The sequence below is a fragment of the Podarcis pityusensis genome (genome assembly GCF_964106645.2).
Source record: "Podarcis pityusensis genome assembly, chromosome: 6".
In the NCBI taxonomy this organism is placed as follows: domain Eukaryota; kingdom Metazoa; phylum Chordata; class Lepidosauria; order Squamata; family Lacertidae; genus Podarcis; species Podarcis pityusensis.
The window spans coordinates 32723544-32743519 of record NC_138030.1 but is presented as its reverse complement, the minus strand read 5'-3'; the positions used below and the strand labels follow the sequence as shown (position 1 = coordinate 32743519).

The 19976-nt window shown below is 44.5% G+C and overlaps 1 protein-coding gene across 3 annotated transcripts in view; it reads right to left on the bottom strand.

The window, feature by feature from the left end:
• SYT2 (synaptotagmin 2) overlaps positions 1 to 19976 on the bottom strand; it is a 155371-nt gene that overhangs the window by 114428 nt on the left and 20967 nt on the right. The window lies entirely within an intron of this gene.

Below are 19976 nucleotides of genomic sequence, written 5' to 3'. Positions count from 1 at the left end.
ACAGTAGTCTGCACATGGTCATTAATAATTTTCACATACACCATGTTTGGACAGTTTGTGAAATCGGGTTACACTGCCCTTTTCCTAAAGTCATTTGGAAGGATACGAAGATGGCAATCTACTGGTAACCAAACAGCTGGTGCAGATGGAAAGAGATCCATTATATTTAGTGGAACCATTTGTGAGGGCTTGGCTGGTACCTGGTGGGATGTCCAATGGCAGTTGCTCCATCTCAGTTTTGCTTTTGACCTGCCATGTGACTTTAATTGAGCAATTTTATGTTTTGAGCACTTTCCATCTCTAAATACACCCCAGTGTGGTGAGATGTGAAATGTACTACATATGCCTTGATCTAACAAAGATGTGTGATGTTGTTGTTGGAAAGAACCAACTCAGCCATCAGAGCCACATGGTTCCTGCTTTGTAGATGTTACTGTTTGTGGCATGTCAATGGACCACATGAAAGCAGTTCTCAGGCCTTAATTACCGGGCCTATTGGATGGACTTTGCTTTAAGTTACTAAGGGAGTGCCTAAACTTGTCAGGCTGGAGCATCTCTTCATTTTTACTCACCTATCCAGATCCTTTAAACCAGGGGTTCCTCAACTGTGGTCAGTGACTGGTCCAAGGTCACCCACTAAACTTCATGGCTGAGTGGAAATTTGAACCCTAGTCTCCAAGATCCTCATTAGACACTCTAACCGCTACATGACTCTGGCCCCTCACATGAATGCTGAGGTGTTACAGCCGTATGACAGGACTATACAGTGGTACCTCGGGTTAAGAACTTAATTAGTTCCAGAGGTCCGTTCTTAACCTGAAACTGTTCTTAACCTGAAGCACCACTTTAGCTAATGGGGCCTCCCACTGCCGCCGCGCCGCTGCTGCACGATTTCTGTTCTCATCCTGAAGCAAAGTTCTTAACCCGAGGTAATATTTCTGGGTTAGCTGAGTCTGTAAACTGAAGAGTCTGTAATCTGAAGCGTATGTAACCCAAGGTCCCACTGTACAGCCTCAGACTGTGAACGTTTGAGCTGATCCTTTCTGAGATCTTACCAAGTGATTGGCATTGTTTGTGGGGTGGGGAACAATTTGAAAACTCGATCCAAGGAAAAAGATTCACAATATTATGAACACTTCTTTATTGGTACTGTTCTTGCCTACTGCTGGGGGTGTGAAAGGTTGGGCTGGAAAGAGGCTATATTACAGTAAAGGCTTCTTGGCAAAGTGTGATTAAGATGCTGCAATTTCAATGCCTTTGCTAGTGGAATGAGACTTAAGTGCAAATTGGTCTCTAAAGCAAATTCACTGCCACTGCCTTTTATCTACTCTGCTAGCAGGCATTATCATTGCCCAGCAAAGCAGCATTGTTGACCTGAGCACCACACTCATTATTCAGCAGTATTTTACAGCTGCTCATTCATCTTTTTGCGTAACTCCCTTGCACTTCCAGGCGCCAGCTGAAAATTTATGACAAATCCAGTCAAGTTTGCCTGGCAGTTCTCTTATTGATGTTGGAACGTCCCTTGGTGGTGATGCAGCTCAACATCCTGCACAGTGCAGGATCTGCAATGCAGGATTACACCACCCCTGATGGATGGCTCTCTACTCTCAAGTGAGGTATACCTCAACAGCACTTACTATAAGGAAGTTTCTTCCATTCTTTAGCCAAAAGCTACTTCCCTGCAATTCCTTCCCGAGGTCTCAGCTGATGAGTGGGTTAAAATCTCAACCAGTCTCAGGATCTTCTCCCTGTCTGTTTCATTGGGGGGCTCCAACCCAGGACCCCCAAATGTCTTAAGGGAGACTCTCCCCACAGTTGGAGCCCCACTGTTCAGAATCATTTCCCCCCACTCTTCCCAAGCTGCTTTCAAAAACTGATCAGAAAGTTCAGCTGGCCCAAAGGGCAGCAGTGAGAAGCTCAGGAAATCCTGCGATTCAGCCTTGCTCATTAGCTGTGGGGTGATGCACAAGGTGCACTCTCAGGCCACGGTTTCAAAGCTTATTAGAGGAAACATTCCCTGTTGAGAAAGACAGCCCTTTGATTGCCAGGGTAAAAATAAATTAACAAATCCCTGCAAAAAAATAAATAAAATAAAATCACTTTAGTGTACCAGAAAGGCAAATGACTATGTCGGATACACTACAGAGAACACATTCATCTTCAACAGATAAGTCCTGCATCACTTGAGCATTATACCAGCAGAATCAGATGGGAATACTAATAAGATATAATTAGGGTGATCACTAAACAAGAGATAATGATTTCAATAATATGCTGAAAGCCTGCATGTCATGGGGTTGGGCAGACTTTCTCAGTTTGTAGCATATACAGCACTTTGTTTTGTCTGTAAAACCCTGAAGTGCACCATCTTGAACCACGTGCAAAGGTGGGGCTCAGGAAGGGGAGACACAGAATTGTAGAATGAGCTCTGACTACATGCTCCATCTGAGAATTACAGTATTTTATTACAGTATTTTTCCATGTATAAGACTGTGCTTTTTGCTAAAAAAAAAAAAAAAGGCAAAAATTGGGTGTCGTCTTGCACACAGATAGTGAATGCAGAGGGGGGACGTGTGATTAATGGCAGCAACAAGCAGGAGATTGGTAGCGGTGATTGGCGGCTGCGGCAAAGCCTGCTGGTGATTGGCTGTGGCAATTGGGCAGGTGATTGGTGGCTGTGGCAAGTGGACGGGTGGGCTGTTGGTGGCAGCAAGCAGGCAGGCAGACAATTGGCAGCTGTAGTGAGGTGTGCAATTGGCAGTGGCTGTGGCAAGCGATCGGCAGTGGTGGACAGGCGGGTGAGCAATTGGCGGAAGTGACCTCCCCACCCCCACCCCTAAAAAGCTAAACAACTTAATTTATTAATTTTGGGTCAAAAAAATAGGGGTCGTCTTATACATGGGGGCGTCTTATACACAGAAAAATACAGTAGCTTTTAGGACCCAAACAGGAACTTGCACACAGATACTTTCATATAGGAATCTACTTGTGTTTTCCCCAAGTTTCTTATTTTAGCAGACTAATTTAGTTAGTCCCCACTCTGCATGCAGCTCTCACCTGTGGCTTCTAGAAGCTGTCACCATGCAACAGCAACCACATCCCAAGAACAGCTTCAACTGGCTGGCTAAACCAGGTGAGGGCAGCTGATGAGTCTCAATCCCTTGGTGAGTTAGGGACATGCAAATACAGGGTCTGGCAGATGGAGTGGACAAAACCAATAGTGGGTCCAACGATGTCTGCATGTGCTGTGGAGGGGGCAGATGGGGATTGTCCAGCTAGGAAGGTGGCCCATCTAGGAAAAGGAAAACTCAAATCCTAAACCTCTGCTGCCTTTTCCATTTTCTTTGGGAAAAGGAAAGGGTAAGGGGTAAACCCTACACAAATCCAGAGTGGAGTCCTTAAGATGGTGGGACGGCATCTTGTATGCCTCCTTCCTTTGGACCACATCAGTGAGGCCAAGAGCAGGGTCTTGTCATCTGGGCAGCCCAGGACCTCCATACACACTGACCAAGCTTGTGTCCCAGGGAGGCAGACAGGTGCCAACAACAACAACAATTTAGGAAAGAGAAAGGGCTTTTTGTTGTCACGGAGAGCCAGTAGGGTGATCTGCTGCAAATGACCCAGAGATCTGGTAGTGGATCCTGACCTTTGTGCCCTCCCTTACTGAATAATGCTCCCTGCACAAGAGAAGGAAAAGGTTATGCCTGAGTATTAACTATCATTTGCCTTCCCCTGAGTGATTGCTACCAGTGGATCCCCAAACACAATAATTTGGCTATCATTTGGTTTAATTCACTGGCGCCACAGCATTTAAAGGCTACTCCAATTGCTAGCAAGTAAAGTAGATGGACTCTGAGAAACAGACCCTTTTGGGGCAGAAGGCACCTTCCCCTTAGAGTCATGTCACCACCATGCTGTGATGAGGGCAGGATAGGAAAGCACGGGGGAACCAACACTACTTCTCTACTGGCAGAGGCCGTGGGGACAAGGTATGAGCAGGCCCTTCTGCGCATCATCCCGTGACCTCTCTCTAGCCACGTGAAAATTGGTAGCCACATACAAAATTGCAGCAGCCACTGTCCTGCTTTCATTCACAGCTACATTCAAGGCAATTTCTTTACCTCAGGATGGATTCCATTAGCCATATCCAAAATCAATTAAATTAAATTATTCAGCTCTTGGCATTTTCCAGGTCTCTGCACTAATACGCTGTGTACTTCCAAGACATGTGCGTACGTAGCTTTGCTACTGATCAAGAAGCAAATCTAATTAAGAAGCAGCCTAATTAGTGCAGGTGCTTCGGCCTGCATCAATGTTTCAGCTTCTACTGTCCTGCAATGCTGGCAACGGAAATTGGGCCCCTATTTTGCTCAGACTCACATAGCATATAAACCCAGTTCTTTCTATGGCTCTCGTCCATACCCTTGCTGCTGCTGGTGGCAGTCATTATAATGGCATGGTCTGTTTCAGATTGACAATAGCCGAGTGGGAAAACATGGGCAGGAGGCCTAAGCATCAACCCCCAGGAATCTCTGCTTAAAGAGTCTCAAGCAATATGGCTGAGAAAAAACTGCTGAAGGACATAGACAGCAGCTGCCAGTTGGAATAGATCATACTGCAGGAGGGCAGAACCTCAGATCTGTAGACCAAATGTAGCCATCTGTATCTGGCCCTCAGGACTCCCTGGGCCACATTTCCTCCCAAGCCACACTCCCTCTTCCCAGGCAACACCCCCTCATTGACTCTGGTTTGCATCCTTCTGGAGGGTTTTTCCTGGCTGGATTGTGTCCTTGAACTCTGACGCTGCTTCTTGCTTGCCCAAATGGAGAATGAAGAGGTGTGCATAAGTACATGCAGAAACCAGCCCACTGTACGGAGGTTAACCATTTACATTTTACCTTCACTGCCAATTGGATACCATTCCATCCAGTTTTGCCTCCAGCCCTGCTAACCGCTGGCATGTGGTCTCCAGAACGTTGCCCAGAAGGAACCTCAGCTGAAAAGGGTTTCCTACCCCTGCACAGTACAGATGGCCCAGTCGTCTGATTCAGTACAGAGAACAGTCTTTTAGTCCAACCACCTGCAATGTAAGAATCTTTTGCCCAGTGTGGGGCTCGAACCCACGACCCTGAAATAAAGAGTCTCTCGCTCTCCAGACTGAGCTATCCCAGCAGAATTGTAAATCGTGACATGTCCAAAACGGCAGGACTCATTATAAAGCAGCTTAGGCTTTCAATGCTATAGCAGAAATCCTTCTAATCCCGGAGAGTTTGCGTACGCTCATTTCTTAATGACCGATGAAAGATCTATCAGTAATGAATAGCCCATAAAGTGCTTCCATGTAAAGAAACCATTGTGGCTAATCACACAGGGATGCCAATTCGTTTTTTCATAGATGAAGGGAAAGATTTTGGTGGTGGACAACATGCAAGATGGTGTTGCAGCAAACAGCAGATCTTAAGAGCATTTTATTTATTTATATCCCATCTTTCTTCTAGAATGGAATTGAAGGTGGCACGCATGGACGATTGTGTGTCCCACTCTTGCACTAACCAGACACAGACCAGCTTAGCTTCAGCACATGGGATGCAAGTGGATTGTAAGGAACTGAACTGGTCGCTGCAGATGTTCAGAACTACAGCACTAAAAAGATATGCAAAAACTCACCCTGATCAAATGGCTAGATTAGAGACCCTGTGTGGTGTAGTTTTTAGAATGTCGTATTAGGACCTGGGAGACCAGAATTCAAATCCACACTCAGTCATAAAGCTCAGTAGGTGACCTTGGGCCAGTCACTGCCTCGAACCCTAGCCTGCCTCACAGGGTTGTTGTGGGGATTAAATGAGGAGGGGGAGAACCATGGAGGTCACCTTGAGCTCCTTAGAGAAAAGGTATATTATAAATCCAATAATCAGTAAGAATAAGAGCAGCCTGTCACCAAGTCCCTTCCACAGCCCTGCCTTGGTCACTGTTTGTCCTTGGCACTTTCCTTAGAGCTGTTGACTGGCAGACACCAGCCCTATTTGTCTCTGAGTAGAGCTGAATTTGGGGATGCGGGTGGTGCTGTGGGTTAAACTACAGAGCCTAGGACTTGCTGATCAGAAGGTTGGCGGTTCGAATCCCCGCGACGGGGTGAGTTCCCATTGCTCAGTCCCTGCTCCTGCCAACCTAGCAGTTTGAAAGCACGTCAAAGTGCAAGTAGATAAATAGGTACCGCTCCGGCGGGAAGGTAAACGGCATTTCCATGCACTGCTCTGGTTCACCAGAAGCGGCTTAGTCATGCTGGCCACATGACCTGGAAGCTGTACGCTGGCTTCCTCGGCCAATAAAGTGAGATAAGCGCCACAACCCCAGAGTCGGCCATGACTGGACCTAATGTTCAGGGGTCCCTTTACCTTTACATAGAGCTGAATTTAAATAACATGAAAGCTGAACTGAAGAAACTTAATTCAACTTCAAAGTTCGTTCTCCTCAATCTTGAGTTCTGCAGGATATGTGCAAAAAAATGAAAAGGCTGCCGATATTTAAAAATCAACCCACCCACCCACCAGTGCAAATAAAAAGTTGCTCGTGCAGATGCATTTGCCTGGAGACATCTTTAAAGAGGATCTACAGGTGCACATAAAATGCTGTATGTCTCAGCAGTGTTCCACAATAATTTTGCCTTTGGCCAACCAAAGTTATTCTCTCTCTGCTGCTTCCTTGTGGCATTCTCAAGGTGAAGGTGTCTTTGGCTCGTGAGGGTTTTTTTTGGTTTCCCCCCTCTCCTTCCTTGAAATGCTGCTGCTTTCCTGACAGCTCCTTGATCCAGAATTGTATGCAAAACATCTTGAGCTCCAGCCCAGAATATGTGTTTGGGGGGGTAGGGCTGGAGGGAGAGAATCTGTGTTCTATGTACCCACAATTGTGGGTGGAGAACAGGAGCCAGCAATTCCCCCCCCCCCAAACAGCAGCTGTGTGTGGAGACTAACTCCCATAGGTGTGCAAGTCTGCAAGGTTTCAAGAATCCTCCGTAATTGCAGCAGGTTGACTCCTAAAACGTACATGCAAGATTGAATCCACCTACGGTGACACTTGCCTAATAAACAACAAAATGTTGCGACCTCTAATTATCCATTTGCACTTTATAGGCTTCCGATACAGTATTTCATTTTATATTTTACCATTAATCTCCACCGTGCCTAAACTGAATATTTAATAATGACTAATGGACAAGTTCTCATTTGCTATTAAAAATTTAGTGCAGATATATAAATAACATGAACACCCATAAACTTGAAGGTAGACTTTTGGGGGAAGCAAAGTACAAGCGCCGAAAGCATCACTAAGGAGACATTCAGATTCTGACCCGGATATCAGATTGAATCTGATGAATTCTGCACACATATATCTGAGTGGCAGCCAGAGCTAGCACAGCAATATGTCCCTGAGGGGATGCTGTGTATGTGTGGTGATGGGAGAAACAGACAGATCCATGGCTCTTGTTCAAAAGAGGTGGATTCTTACTGCATTAATAATCATTTATATTTATTACATTAGTTTCCCACTCAAAGGCAACATACATGGACAGTAAGAGCTGTTCCAACAGTGGATGGGTCTCCCTTGGGAAGTTGGAGATGCTCCTTCCTTGGTGGTTTTTAAGCAGTGGTTGGATGGCCAACTGTCAGAGATGCTTTAGTTGAGATTTCTGCACTGCAGGGGGTTGGACTAAATGACCACAGGGCTCCCTTCCAACTCTACAATTCTATGATTCTATGGCGTTATTCCATTTTGTAATCACAACAGCCCTCTGAGGCAGAGAGATAGACTGGACCAAGGTTAATGTCATGACTGGGCCATGGGCAGGTCTGGAGGGAGTCAAGTGACAGCAAACAGAAGCCATGGCTCCAGTGTGTAATCAGGGTTAAGTAATAAGTCAGAACCACTTGGGAACCAGGGACCAGCAACCAGGTCCTAAGAACCAGAAATAGCCAGGAGACAAACCAGAATACGAGGTCAAGCAACAATCCAGAACCTAGGACCAAATAATTTCTAGGAATACACCAGAACTCAGGAAGACCCATATAGTTAAACTGGAGCAGGAAGCCATTTTTACTCCTTCATGTCCCCCAAAAGAGATCCAGGGTCCAGCCTGGGCAGTTGAAGTTAATCAAGGGACTTCGTTGAGAAGCTGATACCTTCAGTTCAATAGTTCACTGCTTGGGTGAGCTGCATACAGATCCTGAAGCTGCTGACAGTTACTCAGAGTATCATGGCTCCGCTCATAGAATCATAGCTTCATAGAATTGTAGACTCAACGGTCATCTAGTCCAACCCTCTTCCAAGAGTAATGTATGATGGCATGCCTCTAAGCAGTGCCATCCCTAGGGAATGGTGAATCAGGACGATTGCCCTGGACTCCACAGTTTGGGAGACCCTACACGGGGCTGGTTCACGGCCCTGTGTCACTCAAGATGGGCTCTCACACCACACACACAGTTTTAAAATTGTGTTGTTGCTGCAAATATGGTGGCAGCACCAACACTTCATCTCCCTCTAATTCTGAAGAAGGGGTCCTTCTGTTTTACCCTTCCTCCAAAAGCTGCCCAAAGTGGCAAGCAACAAAGCAGCAAAACAAAACCAATTAAAAAACAAATGCATATTCAAAATACATAAGAACATCTAAAAGTTGTCACCTCACAGTTAATAAATGAAATTCTGTCTTTGTGCAATGCTGCAGAGGAGTAAGTGGGTTTCTCCCAACCCACCCCTTACTGGCATGAAGTTAATATCAAATCTAAGGCAACGAAGAGGTGCTCAGCTCTAAGCCATGACAATGGTTCTGTTCTGTGTGGTTCAGTGAGTGGGATGTTTGCCTTAGATATGGGTCATTCAGGTTCCATCCGTCCTCAGTTGTGAAGCTCGGTGAATGACCTTGGGGAAGTGACCATCTCTTTCCAGGGTCGTCTATTCAGAGAAAAGATGGGATATAAATGTAGTGTTCAGGGCAGTTCTTCTGCTAATGCTATTTTTAAATTTTGTTTTATGGGAGCTTCTCTCTTACAGAACATAGTTGAAAAGGCATGGGTCCCTTCTTTTCTATGGAATGTGCTTTGCCTCCTCTGGAAGCGATGCTGGTTTGGAAAAGAAGAGACACCGTTTTGATATGCCATGGCCGGTGGCTCGTGTTCTTGGTCGCTGATGGTTCCTCTCTGCTAATTCAGGGCCTTTTCTAGACCTCCCAGGCTAAACGGCATCTGCAGCAACAGATGGGCTGCAATAGGTTTACAAGGAAATAATTGCATCAAGGCATCCAGCTGGAGGTTTATAATGGTGGGAACTCAAAAAGGACATTTGTTATCCCCCTAATCTTCAAACAGGGCACCGCCACGAGCATTAACATATAAGTCAACAATGGTATGAAAAATCTAGAGGCACTGCACCGATTGCACCCAGGGGGGCAGTTAGGTGGGCATTTCCCAAATAACTGGCAGTTTTTTATTATTTGTGTCCACTTATTAATTGCTTCCCATAAAACATCTCAAAGCAACTTCACAGTAAAAAAAATACTAACAATTAAAATGATTTAAAATAATTCTACATATAAAAAAAAGTCAAATCTAATACAGATACAAACTGGGGAAAAGATATTCACTTAAAAGACTTGTTATGTAAAACAACCCTTGATTTGATGGTGGCATTTTTTGGGGAGCTATCATCCAGATGACTGGTACCTAAGGCACTGCTTCTTCCCATATGTTCCTGCCTGGACCTTAAGATCATAAACAGAACCCTTCTCCCTGTATCCCCTCATTCTGAAGTTTACAGGTTTACTAAAAGAGAGAGGGCTTTCTCTGTTGTGGTGCCTCAGTTATGGAGAACTCCCATGGTGCATCTGCAGCAGCAAAACTGGATACCTTCATCTGCCCCACCTACAATAAAACATGTCTCCCCCATATTGGTTACACATCCACAGCAGGCGCTGTTACTCTACAATGGTTGCCCCATTTCGGTTCAACTAATGTTGGCCCACCTGCATTGGCATCATCAGGGCATCATCAGGGTGGTGGGGATGGGAGATCCAGTGTTGCATCTCCCTTACCTATGGTGAAGAGGGAGCTCTGATGCATTCAGTGACCTCTAAGGCTCTCCCAAGGCCCATGACATTGCATCCCAAGATATTGTATAATAATGACCCAAACATCATATTCATCAAGTGCTTTCTTTTCTCATCTGCAAAATATTTAGCCCACATTGATTGCTATGCATAGTGTGAAGCATGTAATTCAGCCTCGACTAAACCTTAACAAACGAAACAAAAATCCATACAATTCAAGATTAACACAAGATAAGATGGCCTAGATGCCTGAAGCAGTGTGTGGAAAGAGCTTTACAGCAATTCTGACATTGCTCGTATCTCTGGAATACAGAAGAGCACCTGCCAGGTACTCTGTGAAAATTAGAATATTAAATGTATGGACAAGGAGAAATATTACATTTGTCTTCTTGTATAATAGTTCTAATAGCAATGACAGCTCATGAACGGAAGGCCTTAATATTGCCAGAATTGATGGCAATCCTAATGGCCATGGAAGCCCTGATGGGGTATCACACAGCAAAGGACATTAGGAAAAGATTTCTTGCTGCGCTTGGAAGGCATATGGCGTCTAGTGGGACCCTGCAAAATTATTAAGCAATTTCCAAACACAGTATGCGGAGTTGCCCATTCGATGAGATGACTGCCATTAACAACAAGGCACAAAGCAGAGGCGGAATTCCAATAGGTTGTCTGAAGGTTTCCCCAAAGAAGTCAGAGCAAATTCATAGGCACACATCTGTGCTGATAATAAAGAACCACAGTATAGCAGGGGTAGGCAACTGAGGGCCTGAAGGCCAAATACAGGCTTCACTTCAGAATTCTCCCCAGGCTATACCCCAAATATTTTTGCCTGTCTGGAATGTGCCCTTGAACTCTTGCTTGAACTCCCTGGAGAACAGAGAAGGATGTGTGTGCTTAAAGTCCATATTGTGATATCGGTTTCATAAATTTTGACCTAGCAATATATTGCGAATCATGATGTGTGTTTTTGCTGTGTTGTGCAAAAATCACAATGCGGGGAAAACCGTGAAGTCAGCCAATGCTTCTCTCAATTCCCACAGCCCCTGTTAACTCTGCTGGCTCAGCTCTCCCCTGCCTCCTGCAAAAATCACAATGCGGGAAAAACAGTGAAGCCAGCTTCTACATAGCTCCATCCTTATTTCAGACATCATGATATATTGGTATATCACGATGTTTAGCCGGTGATATATCACAATGTTGAAAACCAGATATTGCCCAGCCCTAGTGTACAGAAACTATTCTAAAGTGGTACCTCGGGTTAAGAATTTAATTCGTTCTGGAGGTCCATTCTTAACCTGAGACACCACTTTAGCTAATGGGGCCTCCCACTGCTCCTGTGCCGCCGCACAATTTCTGTTCTCATCCTGAAGCAAAGTTCTTAACCCAAGGTACTATTTCTGGGTTAGCGGAGTCTGTAACCTGAAGAGTCTGTAACCTGAAGCGTCTAACCTGAAGCGTCTGTAACCCGAGATACCACTGTACTGTACAAAGGCAAGATTTACATTGGTAAAATTTACTTTTGTCTCTGGCCCTACCCACCAATGGCCTTCAGAAGGTTGCCCAGGAGGCAATGTGACCCTCAGGCTGAAAAAGGTTTTGCACTACAGCAACACTTACATTGGTCAACATTGCTTAACTTAGGCTCTGTCTGCAGCTAGTGTGCTGAATTCTTGTAGAACAAAATGATCATAAAGAGTAGCAAGCTGAAACACCTTCAGTGCTGTGTTTGAAAGATGGCATATCAAGAGCTTGTACTTTATTGTGTTATCTGCTCTAGATATTGCCGGGGCGGGGGGGGGACCTACATGAGCTTCAAGCATTGACAGGACCTGCACCCGGCAATCATTAATATCACTCAAAGCTGCAAACCATGACAACTTCCTTAAAACATACAGGGATTTCAACATCAAAGTGAATCAAAACACAAGGCAATATGGGACTGATAAATCAAGCCAGACTGTTAGTTCTGGGATTTTCAAATAAAAGGCTTTATACCTTTTCCAAAGAAAGAGAGAAAATAAAAACGTCAGCATAATTTTATCAACCAGTCAGACAGAATTGGAAAGCCAGCTACCCAAACCTGTTTCTACTCACACGCCCCTTTCTGACCTCCATCCCCAAAAGCTAGAGGAACCATCAGAGCTCATGGACCCATTTCAGCTGGCAAAAGCAAGGAGGGTGCAGCAGAGGGTGGACCTCCTGGGCTGGAGGTTCTACATCCCAATGTACAATGTATATGAACGGCAGGAGGTTTTCTGGGGAGAGGGGAAGCCAGATTTCACTTCTGTAGCCAGCTTGTATTCACATGCAGCATTCTGGGGGACTAACGTGGCTATGAACACATTGCCGTGAACAGCAAAACCTACTCTGCTGTATGCACATTGCTTCCATCTGGTGGTTGGAATTCCATGTAAAACCTAAAAGCATTGACATCTTAATGCTATGTCGCCCAAGCACATTGCACTATGCTCATTTTAAAAGGTACAGTATCTCTTTCCTTGCTGTCTGTACGAACTGCTCAGTTCACAATGCGTTTCTGTGAAATACTGGAATGTTAGCAACCACCTCTTTCTTGCCTCTCCACTACTGAAAGATTATTACTTGACTTGTGGGATCTTCTAATTTTTCTAGTGTATGCTGGCGTCTGAAAATCGTGAATATGTGGAAAATAAGATGTTGCACAGCCATAAACAAAGTACACATGTTAGTAGCATCTATATATGGAAATGTGGTTCTTGAGAAATGCAAATTCTGAAAACATTCTTTTAAAACCTTTTCAGTAGACGATGCTATGAGGCTGATTACCATGTCACCTATATTACTACATTTATATACCTCCTTTCCTCTGAGGAGCTCAAGGCAGCATATATGAGCCCTCCCCTGCCACCTGAGTCTTATAACAACCCTGTTAGGTAGCTTAGGCTGAGAAAAAGAGAAACTGACAGCCCCAAAGTCATCCACTGAGCTTCATGGAAGATTTGAAGCCAAGTCAGTCAACACTCTGACGCAGGGATGGGGGTGTTGGGATGTGTCCAAGGAAACGGGGGCAATTGGCAGGCCCCCAGCTGGCTCCAGCCCACCGGCCAGCAGCTGGGCGATCTCTGGTCCTTGGATCAGCATGTAACTGCGACTCGAGCTTCAGAAACCTTCAGAAGCTGAGCACGCAAGCCAGCAGAGATAAGAACTCTTTGCAACAGAAGGTCAGAGAGGGGCTGTGTAAAGCATATTTACAAGCATTTTATTCAGCATCAGGACAAAGGAAAAATATGTCTGCTCCTCTTCGTGTCCAAGCAAAAGCATAAGCAAAAGCTATACACACAACGGAAGTTCCCAGCAAGCTGTGCTGGAATGTAAACAGACATGTGACATACAACAATTCCACACATCTGTTAAGGTGGAACGGAATATCATAACAGGGGCTGACCTCAGGCCCGTGCACCCAATGCAGCCCTCTGAGCCTCTCTACCTGGTCCTTCCTGGGCCACATCCCCTACTCATCCACACCTCCTACTGGTTCTGCTTTGCAGGCTCCTTCAGAAGTTTTGGCCTGCATCCTTGAATTTGGATGATGTTATCTTGCTTCCCTGGATGGAGGCTTGCACATGTGTGTAGCCAGTGTCGTACAAAGGTAAAATTTAAATTCATTGCTCCACACACTTTTGCGTATGCCCTGCCCACCAGTGGCATGTGACAGGCCCCCCCCCCCCGGGAAGATTGCCCTGGTAATGAGGACTTCAGATGAAGAAGGCTCCCCACCTTCTCCAATCATCACACCACACCAGCTCTCTTTTGGTTCCCCTAACATGAAAGAAGAATACTCATTCCCACCTAGCCAAAGCTGCACCTTACATCCCCCACCCCATCCTGCCACCCATTTTCATTCCATTGGTGCTTTTAAACTGGAGTCTCTGTAAATTGGAGCAAAACCAATGCATTGTAAGTAACTTTAAAAAAACACACACCAAAACCATCTACCCCCTGCTTGACTAGGCAAAATGTGCAGACTTGAGAGAGGAAGCAATACTCCTAGAGTTATTAATGTTTCTGTGGCAGTTGCTCAGTGAAGCAGATGTCTGCAAATCTGCAATCAGGCACGGTCTTTGCAAAGAGAGGAGAGCGACAGCAGCACTACAGATGCACCACCCACCCCACATTTTACGACGGGTAATAGAATACAGGCAATTTGCAGAGTAAACATTAACAAACAGAATCCAATGGGTTTGTACGTGCATGTGAGATCATCCACTGAAAGTGGAGCAGGACTGAACTGTAGCAGCATCATAAGCTTCTGTTGTTTCTTTTAGATACAGCTATAGGTGCTGTCCCATTCAAAAGCTTATTCCTTTGGGGTACGTATTGACATGCAAGCTTAAAAGCAGGCGTTTCTGAATGGGTAAGGGGAACAGCTTGGCCTGGGCTATGGCCCAATCACATTGCCTGCATCTGTTCCGACAGTTCCACCCACATTGCCAGGCCCCAGAATCCAGGCCCAGCAAAGCAGGCTTATTAGAATCGAGTTATGCAAAAGTGGGGCCTTTGAGACAAGCAGATGGTTACTTTGGGACACAAAAAAACAGGAGCAAGGGCTTCGGCCGTAGGCAGATCCAAGCCCCTGCAACTCAGAAGCTTTTCAAAACACCAGGGAGAAATCTGGTCAATATACCTTTCCAGTATTGTAATAAGAGAAGCTGCTTTTGTATACATTTGCCCTTTTATGATAAAGTTTGGCGGAACTTGTCTTCTATTGAATCTGGCAAACACTGACTCCAACTTTCAGGCCGATTGGGATAAAGTTAACTTCTTCTGACCGTTACAGATTTCCAGATCTGAAGGCCAAATACAACAGTTGCTACAACCAAGCATAAACAGAGAAGTGAGGAACAGAAGAGCCCGCTGGAACAGACCAATGGCTCATCTAGTCCAGCATCGTATTCTCACAGTGGCTAGCCAGATGCCCGTGGGAAACCCGCAAACAGGATCCAAGCACGAGAGCACCCTCCTTGCCTGTGGTGTCCAGCAACTGGAATTCAGAAGCTTCATTACCTCCAGTTGTGGAGGCAGAGCATAGCCATCATGGACAGTTAGCCACCGATGGTCTTCTGTTCCATGAATTTGTCTATACAGTGGTACCTCGGGTTAAGAACTTAATTCGTTCCGGAGGTCCGTTCTTAACCTGAAACTGTTCTTAACCTGAAGCACCACTTTAGCTAATGGGGTATCCCGCTGCCGCCTCACGATTTCTGTTCTTATCCTGAAGCAAAGCTCTTAACCCGAGGTACTATTTCTGGGTTAGCAGAGTCTGTAACCTGAAGCGTCTGTAACCCAAGGTACCACTGTAATCTTTTTTAAAAGCCATCTAAAATCGTGCACCTAAAAATGGTAACCTGTGAAGAACGCTATAGTGTCAATGTTTTGATTGCTCAGGCGGCTCAAATAATCTCTGAGCAAGTGCTCAAGTGATTGCTGAAAACAATTTGTAGGAAGAAGTAAGATGATAACCATAATAAGAGCTTGTATCCAAAGCAGCACTAAGTAACCATCCCACCAGAGCAAGGATTTCCACTTGCGCAATGGAGTGCTCTGCACCCCCTAAATCTTTTCTGAGGGTTCCCCAATCTTCCAGAGTAGTTTTGGGGAGTGTGTGGGACAATTACTTAGCACTGCAATGTCATAACATGGTAATAATAATAATCAGTGCTTTTTTCTAAAAAAATGTTTAGGAGTACTCTCATTTTGGCACAGGAAAATCAGCATTTTATAGTTCAAATCGGGGAAAATACGGGAAATACAGTAAATGGACAAAAGTACAAAGAGTCACAAAATATTTAGGGGTATGTGTACCCCTGCATCCCCCCAGAAAAAAACATGGTAATAATAACAGTAGTAGCAGCAGCAGCAATAAATAATAATAATAATTCATTATTCAATTTTGTTTGAGATACAAGATCTCAAAGTCAGTTTGGGATTTTTGTCATTGTACATCAGACTGCATCCATCCAATGTTCTGCAGTAATATAGCGAAGTCAGGAGGAAAGCTTAACATGAATGGTTGGATAGTGAGGAATGCTGAAGCACATTGAAGAGAAGCACCATTTATTTCCTGGCAGACCACTGAGACCAGAGGTCAAGCTCAGCTAATAATTCCTTTGCAATGGATGGATTAACTTCATGTAAGCATCACATGAGGGACACTGGGAGACATTAGCGGGCTGAGATGCGACCATGTTTCTCAGTCAAAAAAGTCCCCAGGATGCGGAGGCCAGAAGGCTGTTTAAAATAATGACTATGGTATACTTGATTATCTGCATACAACATTTCATTAGCTCACACAAGGTTGAAGGAGATGGGACTTGTCAATGGATGCAAGAGATATTCCACATATAAATGCAATAAATAAATTAGTGCATGTTACAAGCTATAGATTCCAGACCAGGAACATTTTCATGTTCCAAGTTGCTTAGTACTGAAAACCAGAGAGTGCAATGTCATCTTGTACTGGAAACTGTCTGTGTTCCATGCTCTAAAAGATAGGTGTCTGATTGGTTGAGTTCACTGCCATTGTCACTTTGATACTCAATCAAGGCATTCTGGGGAAATGTAGGGGTCGGGCAGCTGTAACTTCACCAACTGCAGCATTTAGTCTTGCAGCAGACACCACACCTTGCTAAGCCTATCATTTGCTGCTTGCTCACTGACATTCATTGGGACCCAACCCAAGAAGACCATTGCTGCTTGCTGACCTGTTGGAAATAGGATGCCCAGCAAGATGGACCTTTGGTCTGATTCAGCAAGACTCTGCTTGACTGCTTTCGCTAAGCAACGTTCATTTTCAGTTGTTCCCAGTAATGCCACACAAAACTAGCAAAGGCGATGCAAATTAGGCCCCAAACCAGACCCTGTCTTGGAGCTAGGCCAAGGAGCTAGTTTCCACAGGACTTTTTCCCTTTGGAGATGTTGAGGCCTCTAAACATGTGAGCCCTGAGCCACATGTCTTTATTGTTGCTGTTGCTGTTAAATTTGTATACCACCGTTCATCCAAAGATCTCAGGGTGGTTCACAATATAAAAATACAATATAAAAGCACAAATAAATAAAACAATAAAAACCCTTCCCACACATTTAAAAGGCTGTAGGATACTAATCAGCCAAAAGCCTGGTTGAAGAGGAACGCTTTTGTCTGAAGAAGAGGACTTTGGATTTGATATCCAGCTTTATCACTACCCGAAGGAGTCTCAAAGTGGCTAACATTCTCCTTTCCCTTCCTCCCCCACAACAAACACTCTGTGAGGTGAGTGGGGCTGAGAGACTTCACATAAGTGTGACTAGCCCAAGGTCACCCAGCAGCTGCAAGTGGAGGAGCGGGGAAGCAAACCCGGTTCCCCAGATTACGAGTCTATCGCTCTTAACCACTACAACACACTGGCTCTCACTGGCCTGACGCCTAAAGATGTATAAGGAAGGTGCCAGATGAACCTCCCTGGTTCTAGACTGCCCCTTGGTAATTCCAAGCTTGCTGATGACTAAATAGTTCCTTCCTTACAGTGGTGGAAAGCATGGTGTGGTGGTGGCTTCACCTGATCTCCCAGCAGCTGTGTTGCTGCTGCTTAGTGAGAAGGAGGGGCAATATGTCAGGGAGGCAAGTGCAGTGCAAACACACATGAAGTAGTACGGGATTGGTTCTGCCAGTGCATGTCCATTGCGCTGACCTCCACACTGTCTCGCCCCCTCCCTCTGCATCCGATAAGCAGCAGTGACTCAGCTGTCAGGATGTCAGGTGAGCATCACTGCCGCCCCATGCCACCTGCTGTTGCTTTTTTCAGTGGATCCAAACAATCTGGAAGGAATCCCAGAAATAGCGTGGCATGAGGAGCATCTCGGACTTCAGTAGCACTGGGAAGGCATCACCATCATCTTAATTGTACCCAACAACAGGCTCTGATTGATAGAGCACAAAAGCACTGAACATTGGCTGAATGGCTATCCATCACCTTAACTACTGCCAGCTGCTCACTCTTCCCCCAGGAACTTCTCCAGCTTCCTCTATGCTTCAGAGACGCAGGGGCTCCCCACAGTTACAGGGAGGCATTTCGTTCAAGGACACCTCAGCACACAAGCAAATAAATTTACGTTTCTTCGTGGCCCTGACTGAAAGGGCAATTACAATTACAGGCTATAATCTTTCAGCCAGCTCAGACATTATGAGAGGAGTGTCACTTCAATAATAAGCCGGTTGTCCTTGCAGTAGAATTGGTCTCCTGCAGTAGTTATAATAAAACCACTTGTATTTTTTAAAAAATCATGTTGTGCGGTTTAATAACAACAAAATAACACTCAATTACAGTTCCACAAAATGGGAAAAGACAAGAGATTCTTCCTCCTAACTGATTTTTTTTTAAAAAAAATTATAGCATTTGTAAAGTGTTTATTTTCTATCTTATTTTTGTTTAATAAAATCAGTGAGTTTCAACATGCAACCTTGTGATATCCCTGGTGTCCTGTCCTGACACCTAGAGGTCACTGGGTAAGCCAAAGAAAGCAGGTGTTTAGATGCCCAGCCTGTTCATTAAGTCCAGATTCTTCATAAACGTATCCAAAGGCCATAGCCACCAAACTAGAGAGCAGCAAGACTCTTCTTTCTCTAACCCTAGGTATGTCTTTGTGATTCCTGGGCAGCTTCTGATATTGTGGACAGTTCATCCTGTGTTAACCAATCTTGAATTCAGTCACAATATAATTAAACTCAGGCTTTTAAAACAATTGCAATGTTCTCTTTAAAGTAGAAATCCACCACTCTTGTACATACAGTGACCACAAGCAACATATGATCCATGTGTGGTTGGCAGGGGAGGGGCTTATTGTGTGGCCTGTTGTGTGTTGGAAAGGGGTAGGACCTTCTCTGTGGTGGCACCCTGACCAGGGAAGATCCTACCACTGCAATGTGGATAGCCACAACTAACAGGATTCCTGATTTAAACATACTTGGTCTCTCTGGCTTTTAGATAAATTTAATTGGTTGCCTAACATTCTGGTGTTTGTTTGTGATTGTTTTACAATCGATTTTGCATTTTATTGTCTTGCTTTATCTGGTATAAAACATCGTTTTATACTTTGCTGAAAACTGCTCTGTGATTACTATGTAATGAAAAGCAGTCTAAATGTTTGATTGATAAATTAATATACAAGGCAACCACACAATCCACAGGGGCAAATACAGATGAATCCTCTGTACAAAAAATGTCACCACCAATGTGTTCTGGACACTAAAAGCAAAGCTTAACCAGTTCAGGCCTTGTATGGCTGGATATTATGGCTTTTGCACAGTTACCTTCATTGATTCTAGACAACAGGATGATGCTCAGTTGTCACAAAACTTAATTAGATTTTCAGCTTCTGCAAATAGCTGCTTCTCTGGGTAAAATTGAATGCAAAGATTTATACTATTCAAAAGCATTGTTCAGCTCACTGCAATGACTTTTTACAGGGAGCAACAAAACTACCAACAAGCTTGAAAGATACCCTAAACATCTATGCTTACGCTGGTGAAATTATTCTCACTGGCAGCTGAAACATACTGTCACGCGGAGAGTTCCATTCCATTGTAATGAAAACAGCATTTTAAGGCATTTTCAAAGCAATCAGCAAATGGATGTTCCACCAATCTCTCTTCTTCCCCTTTTTCTAAATCTCTTTGCTTTAAATTTTTTATTAAGCCTTATTGCAATGTTCCAAAAAATTTCATAGACCCTTCAAGGAGAGTCATTTCTAATTTAACAATAAAGCAAGAAAAGATTGTTTCTTGTTATCAGTTCATCTGGTTACAGAACACTAGGTTCCCATGTGGCAAGTGTCTCCCCCCCTCTTCACTCATCATTTT